At 42.1% G+C, this 16,789-nt stretch overlaps 1 protein-coding gene across 2 annotated transcripts in view; it reads left to right on the top strand.

Moving 5' to 3' along the window:
- The first annotated feature begins 1,548 nt into the window (after positions 1-1,548).
- The window catches only part of ADGRF1 (adhesion G protein-coupled receptor F1), a 48,200-nt gene continuing 32,959 nt past the window's right edge, over positions 1,549-16,789 (top strand). For both annotated transcript variants that reach the window (XR_004957846.1, XM_036249362.1), the window contains exons 1-6: positions 1,549-1,612; positions 4,825-5,084; positions 5,194-5,455; positions 5,662-5,750; positions 6,837-6,888; positions 7,745-7,820. The gene's annotated coding sequence lies outside the window, so the exon portion shown is untranslated. The remainder of the gene's footprint in view (positions 1,613-4,824; positions 5,085-5,193; positions 5,456-5,661; positions 5,751-6,836; positions 6,889-7,744; positions 7,821-16,789) is intronic.

Raw genomic sequence — 16,789 nt, 5'->3', positions numbered from 1 at the left:
AAAAGAAAGCAGTTATTAGCATGCTTTTGTTGCTACTGACTACTTGAGACTATATTGCAAAGAAAAGACCGCTGGTTCTCAAACAGGAGTAAAAAGGGAAAAATCTGAACAAACATCCCAGGACCTGCCAGACTGAAGATGTAACTAACTCCTGCCTCTCAGTAGTAAAATATAAAACTGAGATGGCCTTTGAGTGATTAAGGCCAATTACAAGTAAGCCTCATGCAAGCTGGACAAACTTGCCCGGAGGAAAGAGACCAAAGCTGTGGCCTTCTCGCCAAAGCCTGATACACTCAAGGTACCTGCCTGGGAAAGTGGCCACATAGCTATCAGCCCATAGAGTTAACTGGGCCAAAACAGACAAAAAGCCAACGGTGTTTTTAAGACAATGGCACTATGAAGAGAGCCACGAGTACTAAAATGAATTTTCGCTTCTTTGTCTAAAGCTAGCTTGTTCAATACATCATCTGTCATCTGAGTGCTCGCAAATGTTTCACTGCATTATGTAGATTGCCTCCCTTCGAGCCCCCTTGCTGTCTGTTGGCCAGACCAGAAGCAAATGCCACATAATTTCAAATGTCACTTAGAGAAGCTTTTGCCCACTCTTGGTCGAAATTTCTGTTTTAGTCAATTTAAGCTAAGTTACATGGTAGTGACAATTTCAGAATTTCAATTGCTTAAAACAAAAAAGTTTACGTTTTGCACATATAAACAATGCACGGTTTTAAACAGATACATCCAGCACACCTATTGGTGGACTCCTACATGGCCTCCCATCTTCACATATTACAAATAATTCTGTATTGGATATATTTGTATAGATGTCATTTTGTACATGGACAACTATGTCTATAGAAAATACAATTGCAGGGTCAAAGGATAATTACATGTTAACATTTGATAGAGACATATTGACTAGCTATATATGAGAATGTTTCTCTCCCCTGTAACAATATTATCAACCCCTTTAACCCCTGCTCACCTGAGAGGTAAAAAAAATAATACTTCATCAATTATTTTTCATTTTTCAAGCTATGCTAGACATTTCCTTGCTTTGTATAGCTTTTAGAACGATTTTACCCTGTTTTGTTTGTTTGTTTGTTTGTTTATTCATCTCCCTAGTCCATACATCTCTTTAGTTGTGTTAAAGATGATAACTAGAGAGGACTAGCTTTATTTAACACTTCATGACGCAGATGGTCTCTGTTTGGAGAACTGCAAAACGGGGCAGAAGACAAGAAGCCTTTATAAGATAAAGAATAAAGAACAAGGAAGAGAAAAATACAATCTATCTGATATGGCTGGGGCTACATGGTCGACCTGGTTTGGGGTGAGAAGGAACAAGGAAATAAGCATAGAGCCAGCGTGGGCTTGGTGTTTGGGAACTGGAGGACTGGACACACTGCATTTCTGGTCAAGTGGAGCATTTACAGGACATAAAGTTATCTAAAAAGTTTTGGTTTGCCGACATGGCACTCAAGGTAGAGCAGCTCCATCTTAAGCCAAGAAAGTTATTTCAACGCCTTGTGTCTTTTTCTTATTGGTTTATAGGAACTATTTACACATTGAAGAAAAGAACCATTAATAATATGAATTGAAAAATGTTTTCCAGGTAATTATTTATATTTGGATGCCGTTCCTTGTTTTTTTGTTTTGTGTTTGTTTGTTTGTTTTGTTTTTACTGTGAAATGTTTTTTTATTTATTTATTTTATTTTTTTTATCCTCACCCGAGGATATTTTTCCATTTTTTGTACAGATAGAGTGGGAGGGAGAGAGAGGAAGGGAGAGAGAGAGAGAAACATCGACGCGAAGGGACACATCGAGTGGCTGCCACCTGCACGACCAACCAGGGCCGGGGACAAACTGCAACCGAGGCACGCGCCCCCAGCGGGAACCGAACCCCGGTCTCTCAGGACCGCAGGCCGACGCTCTAACCGCTGAGCCAAACCGGTTGGGGCTTTACTGTGAAATGTTTTTTTTTCCCATTTTTTATGTAATCAAATATCTTTTAAAATCTTGACCAGTTTTTTTCTTTTTGTGATGTCTGGGTTAGATCTTACTTTACACAGGCTTCGTTATTAAATCAACAAATTATTCAAGGAGTGCAACAGCAACAAGCCCCTTGCTTTCTAGTATCTTTATAGTTTTATATATTTTATTTTAAATATTTTCTTTCAGATGAAATTAATATTGGTGTCAGGTGTGAGAGAGGGGTGCATAGTCGTGTAGTTCCTAACTGGTAATGGTGGGTGCCTTTGTAAATGATGATTTGTTTGTTGGCAATCAAACAAGAGTAGCAGGAGATTCATTTTTCAATAAATATATTTTTGTAATTTTGAGTTTTGTATCCTGTTCATGTGAAATCTACCCCAAATTCATTGAAATAAGTAAATTTGGGGCTGTTATGAAGCGAGGCAGCCTCTCCTTTCAGACTCAGCTCTAGTTAAATATCACCCAGCCAGAATATGGAAACTGTGTTGTCAGATTGTCCCCTACTTCAAAAGAAGCCGAAATCTGGATTTTCATGTGAAATCCCCTGATGTTTAAATGTTAGCAACTAATTCAGAGTTTTAAAAACACTGCACGGGCCAAGAAAAACACATCTGCATGCCAGATGGGGCACACGGGGTACCAGTGAAAGACCTGTGGTTTAGACATCTCTTCCTCTCATCCTCAAAGATTCATTTATGTGCCTTTTCTATGGGCTGCTACACTATAATGTGGTCATCTCTTATCACAATGTATTTGAACTTACTGTTGGTGGCCTAGTCTTTCTATTAAGTTATAAGATCCTAGAAGATATTATTTATAGAGTTTCGAGGTCTCCAGGGCCCAGCAGTGTCTTGCACCTAGTAGCCATTTAATCTGAACGTTTGTTGAATGAATAAATAAATGAATAGATGAGTTCCATTGAAAGTCGAATCCCTGCCACACACATGGACAAAGTAGCTCAGGGTCTCAGAGGTTACCTGGTTTAGACCACTCCCCCTCCCTGGCCTCTTCCACATTGTGAATCTTGGCCACTAGATGTCTCCCTTTGCTTAAGGGACATTCCAAAGCTCTGGGGTTCATCTGCGGTTTGCTAAAAAGAATACTTAAGTAAGAAGAATGTCTTAATCTCAGGCCACATCTTCTTCAGATGTTTGTCCTCACGAGGAAGTCGAGTACAGCCACAATGTCAAACAAAAAGTGTCCAGGGACAGAATGAGATTTATTTTGTTCTGGGAGAGTTTCTCATCCACAGGAATGCACTGTGGGGCCCTGAGTGACAGAGTCTGTAGATTTTACCCTCTAATCCAGTTGACCCATGACTGTTCCCCCAAAACCTGTTTGGGTTACTTTTCTCTCCTGCTCTAGGCCAACTGTGGGGAAATGCGTGTCGCTGTGAAGGGTCTGGGGCTCTAGAACCTGTGCAGTAAAAGCAGGGTTCTTGTGCGGTGCATCAGACTGAACATCTCTGCCGAGGCTGCGCAGACCCCGTGTGAGTTCTGTGCATCGTGCGAATGTGGGAGATGTGTTCAGTTGCCTGTGGTTGTGATTTTCATGCCATCCCAGGAGAATCTGCTGACCTTGGAGAGATGTACTATGTGGTGCTGTGTAATTCTCATTTTAAAGACAGGCAGAATTGCACGGCCTGTGTGGCTCAGTGGATTGAGTGTTGTCCCATGGGCTCAGAGGTCCAGGTTCCATTCCTGGTCAGGGCATATGCCCGGGTTGCAGGCTCAATCCCAAGTAGGGGGCATGCCGAGGCAGCCAATCGATTGTTTTCTCTCATAATGATGTTTCTCTCTATATATATTATATATTATTATATATATGAAAAACAAAACATATTTTAAAAAAAGACAGGCAGAATTTTTTTAAAAAGCTCATTATTTTTGTAGTCCATCACTTTCTCTTCTTTGTATTATCTCAGACATTGAAATACTGTACATTCTGAACTGATTCAAGGCAATGAATGGAATCCTGCCTGGCTCTGTTAAATTGACCCAGGACCTTGAATTTAGTGACATTTGAACTTGTGAAAGGAAATGAAAATGTGGATTTTGTAGGGTTCTGGTGGCTCTCCAAATTATTATGAAAGGTTCTGAAGATAAGAGTGCTATGTCTCGTTAGTACCTGAGACGCAGCCTTGCCTTTTCTTTGGTTATTTTGCAAGGGTTGGATATTTCTGTTTGTATTTCTCATCTGTCTTTGAGAAGCAATGGGCAACAGGTCAAGAACACAGACTCTGAAGTCAGGCTGTGTTTGTGCCCTGGCCCATCATTTACTTCCCTGCCCGGTACCTCGATTTCCCCATTTATAACATGGGGGTGATAGTAACTGTCTCACTGGTTGCTAGGCATGTGAAAGCACATGAAAACAGCTCAGAACAGTGCTTGGAACATAGTAAGTGTTCAGTAAATGGGAGCTGATACTAAGTGCTGGGTGGTTTCTCTCCTTCTAATTCGTTGTGCAGGCCAACTCTCAGGTTTATGCATTGTTACCCTTGTCTCTGATATGGACAAGGGAAGATGTCCTACAGTTTTCTGAGCTCTCCCTTTGTTCATTTGGATGTCCTTTATTTTAATCCTAAATAGCAATTCAATTATTTTGCAATGTTAGCGCCCCTCACCCCACCGCCCTCCCCAAAAGAGTTTCTGTTCTACTGACCAAGCTTTGTCCTCAGATAGTCTAATAATTCCCATCCACTTCTTTCAGTCCTAGTTCTGAATGTTAAGAGACTGCATCCGTTTTAAATCTTGTCATATTAATTATGAAAACCTTCTCACTATAATTTATGTTTTATACTCAATTCTTCCCCTCTTTACCCCTCCTTTCAGGTTTCCTAACAGTTTTACCCAAAGCGTTTTTCACTGCGTTTACCCATTTGACCATCACGCAATAGAGCCACCTGAAAGAGTTCAGGGCCGACCGCATCCAAGGCGGCCATCTGCGTCTGCAGCTGCTGGAACAGAGCTTCGTGAAGCCCAAGCTCAAAGAATGTCCAGCACTTCTGAGGAGAGACACTGTCACCCAGGGGCCATCTGCTCTGGTGGGTTCGTGTCCTCCCTAGGTCCACCTCCTGATCTGTCTAATTCAGGTATGGCCTCACGACCCAGTAGTCTCTTGGGAAACTTGGTTGATGAGAAGAATCAGAAAACGAGTTCTGGTAACATTTATGTTGCCTTTTCCTTCCTCCTGGGCCTCAGGTTTGTTGCTGTTTCCTCCAGTGACTCTGCTCTTTTGCTGGGAAATCAAGCCGTCAGACCATCCAGGCATCCAACACGAGCAGATGAAGTTGGAAGGCTTGAAGCTCTTCTTCAGCCCCAAGTCTTCCTTCTTGATCGTCTGTAGCATCAGTTGGATGCTGAGCCTGGCCTCGCCAAGGAAGGTCTGGGGTCAAGAGCACCAGAGAGGAAGATGGACCAGGTGGACCAAAACACATTGGTTTAGCTGCCTTCACGTGCTCAGGTGAGCCTCACGCTCCTGCTTCACAGGTTAGAGTGTGTAAGGTTTTCAGGCAGAAGGAGCTTTACAGTCGCACTAGAGGAGCAATGCTTCGTCAGCTCTGCCTTTGCCGAGGGTGAGCTCTTCCTGGGCTCCTTACAATGATATGTCACAGTCCTGCCACGGTGCTCAAACCCACACTGCTTTCCTTTGTCCTCTGTCCTCTGCAGGAACTTGGGAGCCCCCAAACCTAACCAGGAAGTATTAAGAAATTCAGCATCACATGCATTAAGAGATTATTAGGAGGAAACTAGAAGGGGTGAGTAAGCAGCTTATTGGTGAGTCACCAGTTATTGAAAAGCACACCCTGTTTGTGAAACAACCTAAATATTGGGCGTACTATGATCTCCTTCTACTAAATATGGAATTAACAAACTATGAAATGCATCCATTTGTTTAGATTTAGATGGTCACCCCCAACCAGTGTACTCATGAAATCATTGCTGTTTACTGGTTGCATTATTTTCTAGTATCTACTAAAATGATTTTGGACTAATAAGAAACTGTAGGGATCCCTTTTGTTCCGAGGGCCGGTTCCTAGCACACTGCTGGGCTTCACAACACAAAGAGCTGGAGGCGAGAACCAGAGCTCCCGTCCGGGTTTCAAGCCCTTCCCACCTTAAGCTCCACACTGATCAACCATTTTGCCCCAGTACTGCCTTACTCCTCTCCTGGCCCCCCATCCAGCTCCACAGACACTTCTCCCCTCTAAGCAACTAGTCAATTATTAGTCACATTCTGTGAACACATTCCCACTAAGGTGTCAGTGACTTCTGCGCTCTTACATGAACCTGCATTTTAATAGAGACAATAGGAGAAGGGCCACGCTGAACTGAAAAGAAGCCCTTGACCCTGTGTATTGGATGGGCATTTGGTCTCCAGTCACAATAGGTGGATCCCGAAAACAGGCAAGACCCAGCGGAAAAGGCATGAGGAGAATGGGATTCACTTGACGGAACTGTGAGATCAACTCTATTCTGCCCAGGCTGGGTGATGAACAAAGCAGCAATGGTCGATGCCCGTGAACAGTTAGGGGTTGTCGAGGAGGCTTTGTTCTCTTGAAAACTTTCCACTGGACCAGGTCCGGACTGTATCGTGAAGAGTTGTGATATGGACCACGTGTTGGAAACAAGAGGGTCACATTGTGTTTAAGGCGGCTTGGCACTAAGGGCCTTCAACATGACATCATGGGCTCCCATCATATTAGCAGTTCACGCTAAGGAAGGTGCTTCTATTAGAATCTTGTGTCCCAAGGACCTTTTCTCTTTCCCGAGGAGATAGATGCTCCTTCTTTTCTGATAAGAACAATGTACCTGATCAGCTTCCTCTTTTCTTTGATTGCCAGGAAGCACCTGAGTTAAACTTCAAACTTAGACAACAGGGCAGATAACTCGTAGGTGTGTATTTGCATTCCTTTTCTTAACTGGCTCTCTGCTTTTATAGTTTCCCTTTTATAATGTGTTACTTATTTTATGTAGAACATTTATTGTTTGTGTTTCTTTATTTCTATTCTAATGTAATTTTATTTTATGCATTAGCATGTAAGCCACCTCAAGTTACTTGTAAAATATGGAGTGTTAACTTCCAAATTGGATGACTCTTTAGAAAGAAAGACACCTTTATTAAAGGAGTCAATAAGGTTTAACTAGAGGTTTTCTAAGGACAAAGAATATACTGAAAACATTCACCCCGGGCAGACGGGCACACTACTCTTCTCTTTTGCCAGCCTCCATCCCATGTTATCCCACCAGGAAGTCCGAGGTTCCTTTAGCTGGGAGAGTAGCAAGTTGATTTTTCAGCCTTGAAAGAGAAATTCGGAAAGGAAAAAATAACACTGACCGCTACCCTCACCCCACTGGAATTACCCACCTCTCCTCTTTGGAACCAGGGACTCGGGGCTGCATTCCTTTTGTTTTATGGGGTATGACCCTGGGCATCCAGAGGCTGGACACGAAAGCCCAACAGAGTGGCATTCTGTAGAGAACTGATCCAGGACAGAAGCGTCCTCATTCTCCTAGAGCGTTCTCCTTCCGTGGTTTCAGAAACGCGTCGCTGTCCGCTGGGAGAATCATCAAATCTTGGGCTCTGAGCCGCTTCCTCTTCCCAGGCTGGGCTGATGTTGACTCAAAGGGGAGGGAGAATCAGCAGAAACGTATTTCTCTTTTTGTTCTTGAAGGGGGCGTGTCCTGGGCTCTTGAGTCGGTGCACCTGTATGCAGCTCTGATGTTAAGATTTTCTTGTCTTTACAAACAGCTTAAGTAGTGAGTGAGCCACAGCACACTGGAGGAAGGGCTCCCTCGGGCTGTGATGTGAAGAGAAGAAACACCAGGTAAGCCCAACAGCTGTGACTTGATTCCTTAGAACACGGATTCCTGTCATAGGTACTAGCTGTTCATCTGAGATTAGTTTTCCTCTCCATGGGGAAGACTCTGAGGTCAACATCTCATTTCCTGAAGAAGGTAAAATAAAGGAAAAGAAAGTAGGAAGAGCAAGGAGCAGAGACAACAGAGTTCAGTCTCTTGGTAACTATATAAATTGAGGTATTTGCTGAGACCCAAACTTCAGGTTTCCTGACTCAAAGCACAGCCTTCTCTCTATGGATTATAACACAGCACTCCCTAATCTTTGGATGTGCTCGGAGGTAAATCGACTGAAATAAAGAAGGCTCCATTAAGGATACTTGTTAAAAATAATAACTTGAAGGCTTCCACTAATTAGAACAATATTAGCCTTAGCACCCTTAAAAATATGTTTGAGAGAATTAAGTTTATTTTCACTTTAGGATGAATTTATTTAAGCTTTGCCTGAACTAGTATACATCTGGGAAGTATTTCCCTCCTTAACTTCCTCCCTGGACTCTGAAAAATCCCAAAATTGATCCTTATAACCACTTCCTCTGCTATTTTCCCCCAATAAATATGAAGCAGCACACCACTTTTTTTTTTTTTTTTGTCTGAAAGGCCTTGAAAATTCCTAATTTTTCTTGAAAAATCTATTTATGTAAACCTGACAGCCTATGTAATCTGCCCATGCCAGAGACTGAGTGATGGGAAGTTACTGAAGGAGGTATAGGAAGGTCAAAGGGGGAGAGGTGTGGAGAAATGACGCCTGTGGCTTTTCCTTACTGATACCCAGCTAAACCCGATAATAACACACACAGGCTGGAGATCACAGACAGAGAGAACAAAAAATGGAAGAAAAATATATTCAATGATTTGTCAAAATATCAACACAAGCTCTTTGTCTTGTTCTTTTTCCTGTAATAGAACCACTACTACTTATTTATGACCCTAACCAACATTCAAAACAGCTTTACAGTAACGGCCACATTATTGTACTTGTTTATTCGACCATGAGCAAGTCGTATAATGTTGGGCAGATCATTTTACTTTTTTTGCTTAATCAATTTGCAACAAGCATGGGGATTTGAAATGAGAGTATATTCATGCTGAGTCTTGGAAGCTGGACTTGCAAACACTCCTACTTTGTGCAAAACCACGAGTTGGTGTTAGTTGTTGCTGACACGCCCCCTAGGAATGAATGTCTTGCTTCTCTAAAAAGATGGTAAATTCTTTTAATGTTTTTAAAAAAAGGGTCAGGGTCTACATGACAGGGTTTATGTCTTGCTGTGCTGAGTGAAGGTAAGGGAAGCATCATACTTTTCACCCATATACCTTCTGATTGATAACTTTTATCAGTTTTAAAGGCCACTTTGTCATATAATAAAATTCTGACTTAAATATATTTTTTAAAATTCTACTGCTATCTGTGCCATTTCTCCTGCTAGTTACTAGCTTAATTGGTATCTTGGTCAAAACCATGTTTAAGAGAGGTATCATTCATTCCGCGATGAAATAAATGCAAATATCTCCCTAGAAAAAACAAATGGACACATTCATTAAAACTAGTGTGGCCCTGGCCGGTTTGGCTCAGCGGTTGGAGCGTCGGCCTGCGGTCCAGAGAGACCCCGGTTCGGTTCCCGCTAAGGGCATGTACCTCGGTTGCAGTTTGTCCCCGGCCCTGGTTGGTCGTGCAGGTGGCAGCCACTCGATGTGTCCCTTCAAGTCGATGTTTCTTTCTCTCTCTCTCTCTCTCTCTCTCTCTCTCTCTCTCTCTCTATCCCTCCCGCTCTATCTGAACAAAAAATGGAAAAATGTCCTCGGGTGAGGATAAAACAAAACAAAAAAAACTAGTGTGTAAGTGACTGATTTTAGCACTTTTGTTGTGAGCGAGTGTAAATGGGAAGACGTGAGAGGGTGCTGGGTATCCGAGGGCATTAGCAGTGGTTGGGTGCGTGTGACCAGGGTAAACGACTCAGAAAGTGGAGGAGTGACATCCCCTGGAGAACTGTCAGAGTTTCCAGCTTTACCTAAGGCCACTCCTTATAAAACCATGTTCCAACCAGTCTGAACATACATGTTTGCAATTTTCAACGGATCTCGCCTTGTTCTGTTTTAATTGTTTGGCAGGGAATACCCATAGCTACAGGGAAGGGGAAACCCTATTCCCAAACAGCCCACGGTTTTCTCTTAGATTGTGTTTGAGCAGCAAAGTGCTTATGGGCTGTCAAAGTCTTCACAGGATGTCGTCAAGATCTCCTGGACTGGATAGATACACAGTCGTAATGGCTGTGAAAATAATCGGGAAACCTGGAGGGACAGTGCAAAAGGTCTGTATCCTGGCTTGAAACATACTCTCACATGCACAGCTGGTTCGCGCCTCGCTGACTTCCATCACTGTGGGGCACAAAGCCAGTGCGGAGCTGAGGCCCGCTTACCACACCCCTCCCAGCAAGCCACGGATAATCTCATAAAGGCCCCTGTCCGGTGGCAGATGGAAAACTAGGCTCTGACATGCTAAGAATGAAGATCCATAAGAATTAATAAGTGTGAAAGTGCCTGACCTTTCATAGAATTATAGTACATTCCCTGTGCACAGTCGGTTGGATAAATAAAATACTAAGAGATAAGCAGCAGTAATGAGATATGTAGCCCTCAAACTGTGCAAAATGTTGTTAGATTTTGTTGATGAGGGTTATGAGGTCCTCATGGGCTCTGGGTCCTCAGTGCACTTGTCAGTTTTTAATCTCCAAAAGCCCAGAAACCTTAGAAACTCTTGTTTTTTGGTTGTTGTTTTGTTTCAGTTTAAATAAAGCCTTTTAAAATAAAGATTTAAATAAAATCTTTAAGATAATTTGCTTCTTCTCATAAGATAAAAATGTAAAAATCAGAGTTTCTTTATTGTTTAAGGATAAGTAGACATTTACTATAAATTTGTGGTTTCAGGACAACTTATAATGATGGAACAGATTCATACCTTCAAAGTTTGGGTAAAGAGACTTTGTATTAAGCAGATTATATTTTCCATGAAAACCTTTCACACTTTTGTTTGTAGTGTAGCCAAATTTTGCTTGAAGACTTCCCTATGTATTTTTCTTTTTTTAATCCTCACCAGAGGATGTTTTTTCATTGATTTTTTAGATAGAAAGGGGGGGGCGGGGGGAGAGAGAGAGAGATCAGTGAGAGAGAGACACATCAATTGGTTGCATCCTGCATGACCCTGACCAGGAAGGGGATTGAACCTGCAACCGAGGTACATGTCCTTGACCAGGAATCAAATCCGAGACATTACAGTTTGCAGGCTGACACTCTAACCACTGAGCCACACCAGGCAGGGCAAGACTCCTCTATGCTTAATCTCTTCGAGAATCAGACTAATTGTTTTTTCTTTTTTTTTTCTTATATTTAATCTTCTTTATTTTTATTTTTAGTTTTTTTTCTTAAACATTGATGTGAGAGGGACACATTGACTGGTTGCCTTCTGCACGACCCCGACCAGGGCTGGGATCAAACTGCACCCGAGGTACATTATCCTTGGCTGGAATCGAACCCATGACTCATTGGTCTGAGGGCCGATGCAGTCTACACTGAGCCAAACCGGCCAGGGCTATTTTTATTTTTTATTGTTGACAGTATTGCAAATGTCCCCCATTTCCTTCCTCTGACTCCTAATTTTTTTCTAATAAGAAACTTAATGATACCTCTCTTAGACATGTTTTTGACCAACATACCCATTAAACTAGTAACTAGCAAGAGAAATGGCATAGATAGCAGTAAAATTTTTAAGAAAATATATGTCAGAATTTTATTATATGACAAAGTGGCCTTTAAAATTGATAAAAGTTATCAGGATGATCATGATAAAGAATGATTTAGTCAAGAAACAGAGTTGGGAAAGCTGGTTATTCATTCGGAGGAAAATGAAAGTAAAACCTTATTTCAAACCAACACCTGAAATAACTCCAGAAGGACTGAAAATCTAAATGCATTAAAAAAATTAAAGAAGTGTTAAAAGAAAATATAGAATAATATTTTTACAATCTTTTTATGGAAAAAAAATATAAGTCCATATAGAAAAGCGGACCAGTATGATTTCATACATATTTTCAACTTTTGTGCAGAACAAACATAAAAACTTTGAAAAACCAAAGACCAATGATGAGTAAGTATTTATAACCTAAGTGACAAAGAGCTAATATTCATGCTATATGAAGAGCTCCTAAGAAGCAGTTCTTAAGGAAAAAAAAAAAAAGAACATTCTAATAGAAAAACTAAGAATGGCCCTGACCGGTTTGGCTCAGCAGTTGGAGCATTGGCCCACGGGCCGGAGGGTCCTGGGTTCGGTTCCCACTAAAGGCACGTGCCTCGGTTGCGGTTTGTCCCTGGCCCCGGTTGGGGTCGTGTGGGTGGCAACCAGTCAGTGTGCCTCTCTCACGACAATATTTCTCTCGCTCTCTTCCTCCCTCTCTCCCTCCTGCTCTATCTGAAGATAAGTGCAAAAATGTCCTCAGGTGAGGATAAAAAAAAAAAAAAAAAGTCAGGCATTTGTTTTGCTCTTATTTAAAGCATATCACCCAAGAAGAGTTTGTAACATCTTTAACCTGTGCTCACATATGAAGACTCCATGTAGCCTGTTCTGTTGGTACTTTCCAGTAGGCCTGATGAATTGTGTTTTTATCCCAAGACAGCTGAGTATCCTTAGGCACTAATAATACTCAAATTTGTTAGAAGAATAGCTTTGAAACATTTCTTCTTCTCCTCCTCCTCCTTCTAAATCTTCTCCTCCTCCTCGTCCTCTCCCATCCCCTCCTCCTCCTCCTTCTTCTTTTCTTCTTCTTTTTAGCAGCGAGCTTATTTGTAAGGAACTTAGATAGAAATAGAAACAATCATGACTTTATTAAAATCGTTCCCTGAGCAACAAAACAAATTGGCCCATAGTCTAAGAGAAATATTAGATTTGTTGGGGGAAGAAATTTAGGGAAATAGAATTTAAGTGTTTCCTCATTTCCTGCAAGTGTAAAAAGGAAATAATTCCCATGTCATTTACAACATTGCCAAATATTAGAACTAAGGCATATGAAAGCATTTTATAAATTAGGGAGAATTACTCTTATTTCTTCTTCTTATATAACTATCACCACGCTTGAGTTGCTGCTCAGGTACTTTTTCAAGCAAACAATCTAAAAGGAAGCTCAGACTCTCTGGGCTTGACCCACTGTAAGCAAGCAAAGTAGAAGGGGGAAGATGACAAACAGGCCCGGCCCAGGAATTCCAGGAAGGCTGGGTCCCCAGTGCTAAACCGAAGGCTTGGCTGGAAGAAAGAGTTTGACGCCCTCTCTGGAATGCTATTAACGATCCTTCAGGGCTTGGCGGTGACTTGTGCTCTACTGAACCATGAGTGACAGGAGAAAATCTTCAGTTCCCAGGGGTTGGAATGGAGCCAGCCCCTGAAGCTGGCAGTCAGGAATTGAGCTGGACGTGTCGTCTGTGAGACATGAACTCTACTGGGCCATCAAAAGAAGTGCTGGTCTCTTCTAAGCTACAAAGCTCAGACTAAATAGATTAAACAAACAAACAAACAAACAAACAAACCCAAACCCGTGTTGGGGGGCGGGGTAGACAGCTGTTAGGCCACCGGCACCAGCAACAGGAGAAATGCTCTCAGCTGAAGTTCCGACGAGCGGCAAAGGACACACAGACTTCTAAAACAGGTATCTCAATGTTTGGATCCACAGGATCAGATGAGGAGGTAGGGTCACAGACTGGATGCTGAGGGAGAGCCATTCAATGAAATATCGGATAGTTTAAAGAGGAACCCTGGGTCTGGATCACGGCTTTTGGGGTTTCTATTAATGGGGGGAGCTACACTGAAAGAACACCCCACTTGACTGTGTGCCTGGCACAGTGCCTGGGAAATTGGAAGCTCTCGTTATATCGTAGATGGACAGATTAAAGTTGAGCAAATTGGGCAAGTGTCCCAGGGAAGGGATGACTGGGCTAAGTAATTGCTTTGGTCTCTTCTAAATGTATAATTCTAGAACTCTCAAAAATCATACCTCTATCCTCAACCTAAGGACTTAATTCTCAGCAGGTTCTCAACGTATTTCCAAAGAGGTTCAAGAATTATAATAACCCTAGGCTCAAAGGTACAGAGAATAGACTGACAGTTGTCAGAGGGGAGGGTGGTTGTGGGGCTGGGTGAAAAAGGTGAAGGGATTAAGCAAAAACAAAACAAAACAAAACAACTCATAGACACAGACAACAGTATGGTGATTAGCCGAAGGGAAGGGGGTAGGGAGAGGTAGAAGAGGGTTAAGGGGTGACGGAAGGAGACTTGACTTGGTGGTGAACGCACAATACATGATGCATTTTGAATTGTACCCTTGAAATCTATGTAACTTTATTAACCAATGCTACCCCAATAAATTCAATAAAAAAATTAAAAAATACTCCAGAAAAAAGAAAAAAAAAGAATTATAGCCCTGGTCAGTTTGGCTCAGCGGTTAGAGCATCAGCTTGTGGTTCAGAGAGACCAGAATTCGCTTCCTGCTAAAAGCATGTACCTCGGTTGCGGTTTGTCCCCGGCCCTGGTTGGGTCGTGCGGGAGGAAACCACTCGATGTGTCCCTTTCACATCGATGTTTCTCTCTCTCTTCCTCTCTCTCCCTCCCACTCTTCTGAACAAAAAATGGAAAAATGTCCTCGGTTGAGGATTAAAAAAAAAAAAGAATTATAATAACCAGTTTGAGGACAAAACAGGAGTAAAGCCCAATAAAATTTTTAAATCTCTCCAGGCTTAGATTTGATGACCGATGGACACTAATAAAAAGAATAATTAAGCCCTGATCGGTGTGGCTCCGTGGCTGGAGCAGCAGCCCGTGCATCGAAGGGTCTCAGGTTCAATTCCAGGTCGAGGGCATGCACCTGGGTTGCAGGTGTGTTCCCCGGCCACCGGTTGGGGCGAGTGTGGGAGGCAGCCAATCTATGTGTCTCTCTCACATCGATGTTTCTCTTTCTCTCTTAAAAAAAAAAAAAGAATGGAAAAAATATCGTTGGGGGAGGATTAAGAACAACAAAAAAGAACAATTAAATAAATAATATATAAGAGAAACTGAGAAATGAGCATGTGATATTAGGGTCTGAATGTGAGTGGAACTGAGCTCACCTTCTTTGATAGAAGGACACTGAGTCCAGTGAACTTTTTTTTTTAACTTTCACAAGTTCTAACAGATAAGAGACAGACTTGGGGTTAGGGTCTAATTCATCTTGGTCTCTTTCTACTATGTTTATACTATACAAACAGACTAAAAACATGCTAAGACATAAAATACATGTCCACAAATGTTTATACAGATACTCATTGAAATTTTTAATAGCTTTAAATTATAATCTTTCCAGAAGAAGTTTGTCTAGCTCATAAAATTTTCCAAACGTCCAAAACTCTTTGTCAGATACAAAATGTGTTATCTTGTCTTTCCCTGCCTTCTCCACTCTTATCTACCTACTTAACAAATCACGAAGAAACTCTCCTCAGGGGAAACGCCCACGAATTTCTATGGAAAGACAGATCCCAATGCAAAGGTTAACAAAAACATAAACTAAGAGGAAGGTTAAACCAAGGTTTTCCAGGTCCTCTGCCTCAAAAACAGTCAGCTCCATTTGAGTCATGACTTCCTTCAGATCCTTGCTGGAGACTTGCTCTTTCCATTGGTGTGCGTGTGCGTGTGCGTGTGTTACACAGACACACACGACAGGGAGGAGGGAAACAACTCTACTGGGAATTATTATATTTATAGAGAAAGAAACATAATCCCATAAATATTGATGCCCAGGAAGCAACCCAAGAGTTGAACTGTGCCTAAGATTAGATCGTTGCTAAAAATACTGGGAAGTGTAGGTGGGAGCAGTTCCAATAAGCACCACTGTTGATAAGGAGACCAATGTTGACATAAATAAGTGACGTTTGGAGCCCATAAACATATAACTGAAAGAGTGGGGAGACAATGGTCAGCGTGCCCAGGGGCTTCCTAGCAAATTCGAATGATTGTTCTCTGTAAACTGAAGGACAGGGATTATCAGGAGTGAATTTACTTGAATGAATTCAAGGAAGTGGGCAGTGTGGGGGGCAGGGTCCTACAGGGCCAACACAGGCATCACGGTTCCCCGGGCTGCCCCCAAGTGAGGTGTGATGTAAACTTGTTACTCTGATGACAGAAGCAGCTCCTCACCTGTGGAGACCACATACAGATTTGAAGAGTATTTTTAAATAATTAAGAACCTTCCAGCCTGAAAGGGAAGGTGCTGAAAATGCCGGGGTTAAGGTCAACCCAGAAGCAGCTTTTATTTGATAAGTTCATTTGACTCAGAATCAAAGCCAAATTCTGATACAGTCCAGGAAGTAACTATAAAAACTGGTGGAGAGATTGAAATGCTAGTAATGCTGATACTAATAGCTAACAGTAACGAAGGCTTACGACCTGCCAGGTGTTGTTCTGAGGACTTTATATGAATTTCAGGAAAACAGCACAGAATTCTGGACGATGAATAGTGTAACACTAAAAAATTGTTATTTATCTGAAAATCAGTCTTCCAACCCTATCCCTGAGGGAGCTGGACACCTCAAGGTGGTGAAGAAAAGTGTTGATTAGTTTAAGCTTGGGTCTCAAACCCCAAAAGAGAATTCAAATCACAGGATTAACTTAGGTGTAGAACTACTTTTTCCTGTCTAAGAACCAGACTAGAATCAACTCTCAAAGCTACCTGGAGGTCAGCATCACCTGGCTAACTATAAGGGTGCCTAAGGCTGGGCCTGGGCTGTCTGAGATTTCGTAGGGTTAGGGTGGGATGGGGGCACCTGTATTTCTAATGAGCTCCTAAATGTCTTTTCTTCTCCTCCTCCCCCTCCTCCCCACCCCCCTCTTCCCCTCTGCCTCTCCCCCCTTCTCCCCACTCCTCCTGGC

The sequence above is a fragment of the Molossus molossus genome, unplaced genomic scaffold, assembly GCF_014108415.1.
Source record: "Molossus molossus isolate mMolMol1 unplaced genomic scaffold, mMolMol1.p scaffold_m16_p_8, whole genome shotgun sequence".
NCBI classification, from domain to species: domain Eukaryota; kingdom Metazoa; phylum Chordata; class Mammalia; order Chiroptera; family Molossidae; genus Molossus; species Molossus molossus.
Note: the sequence above shows the minus strand (reverse complement) of the source record. Positions and strands in the feature narration are given on the sequence as shown.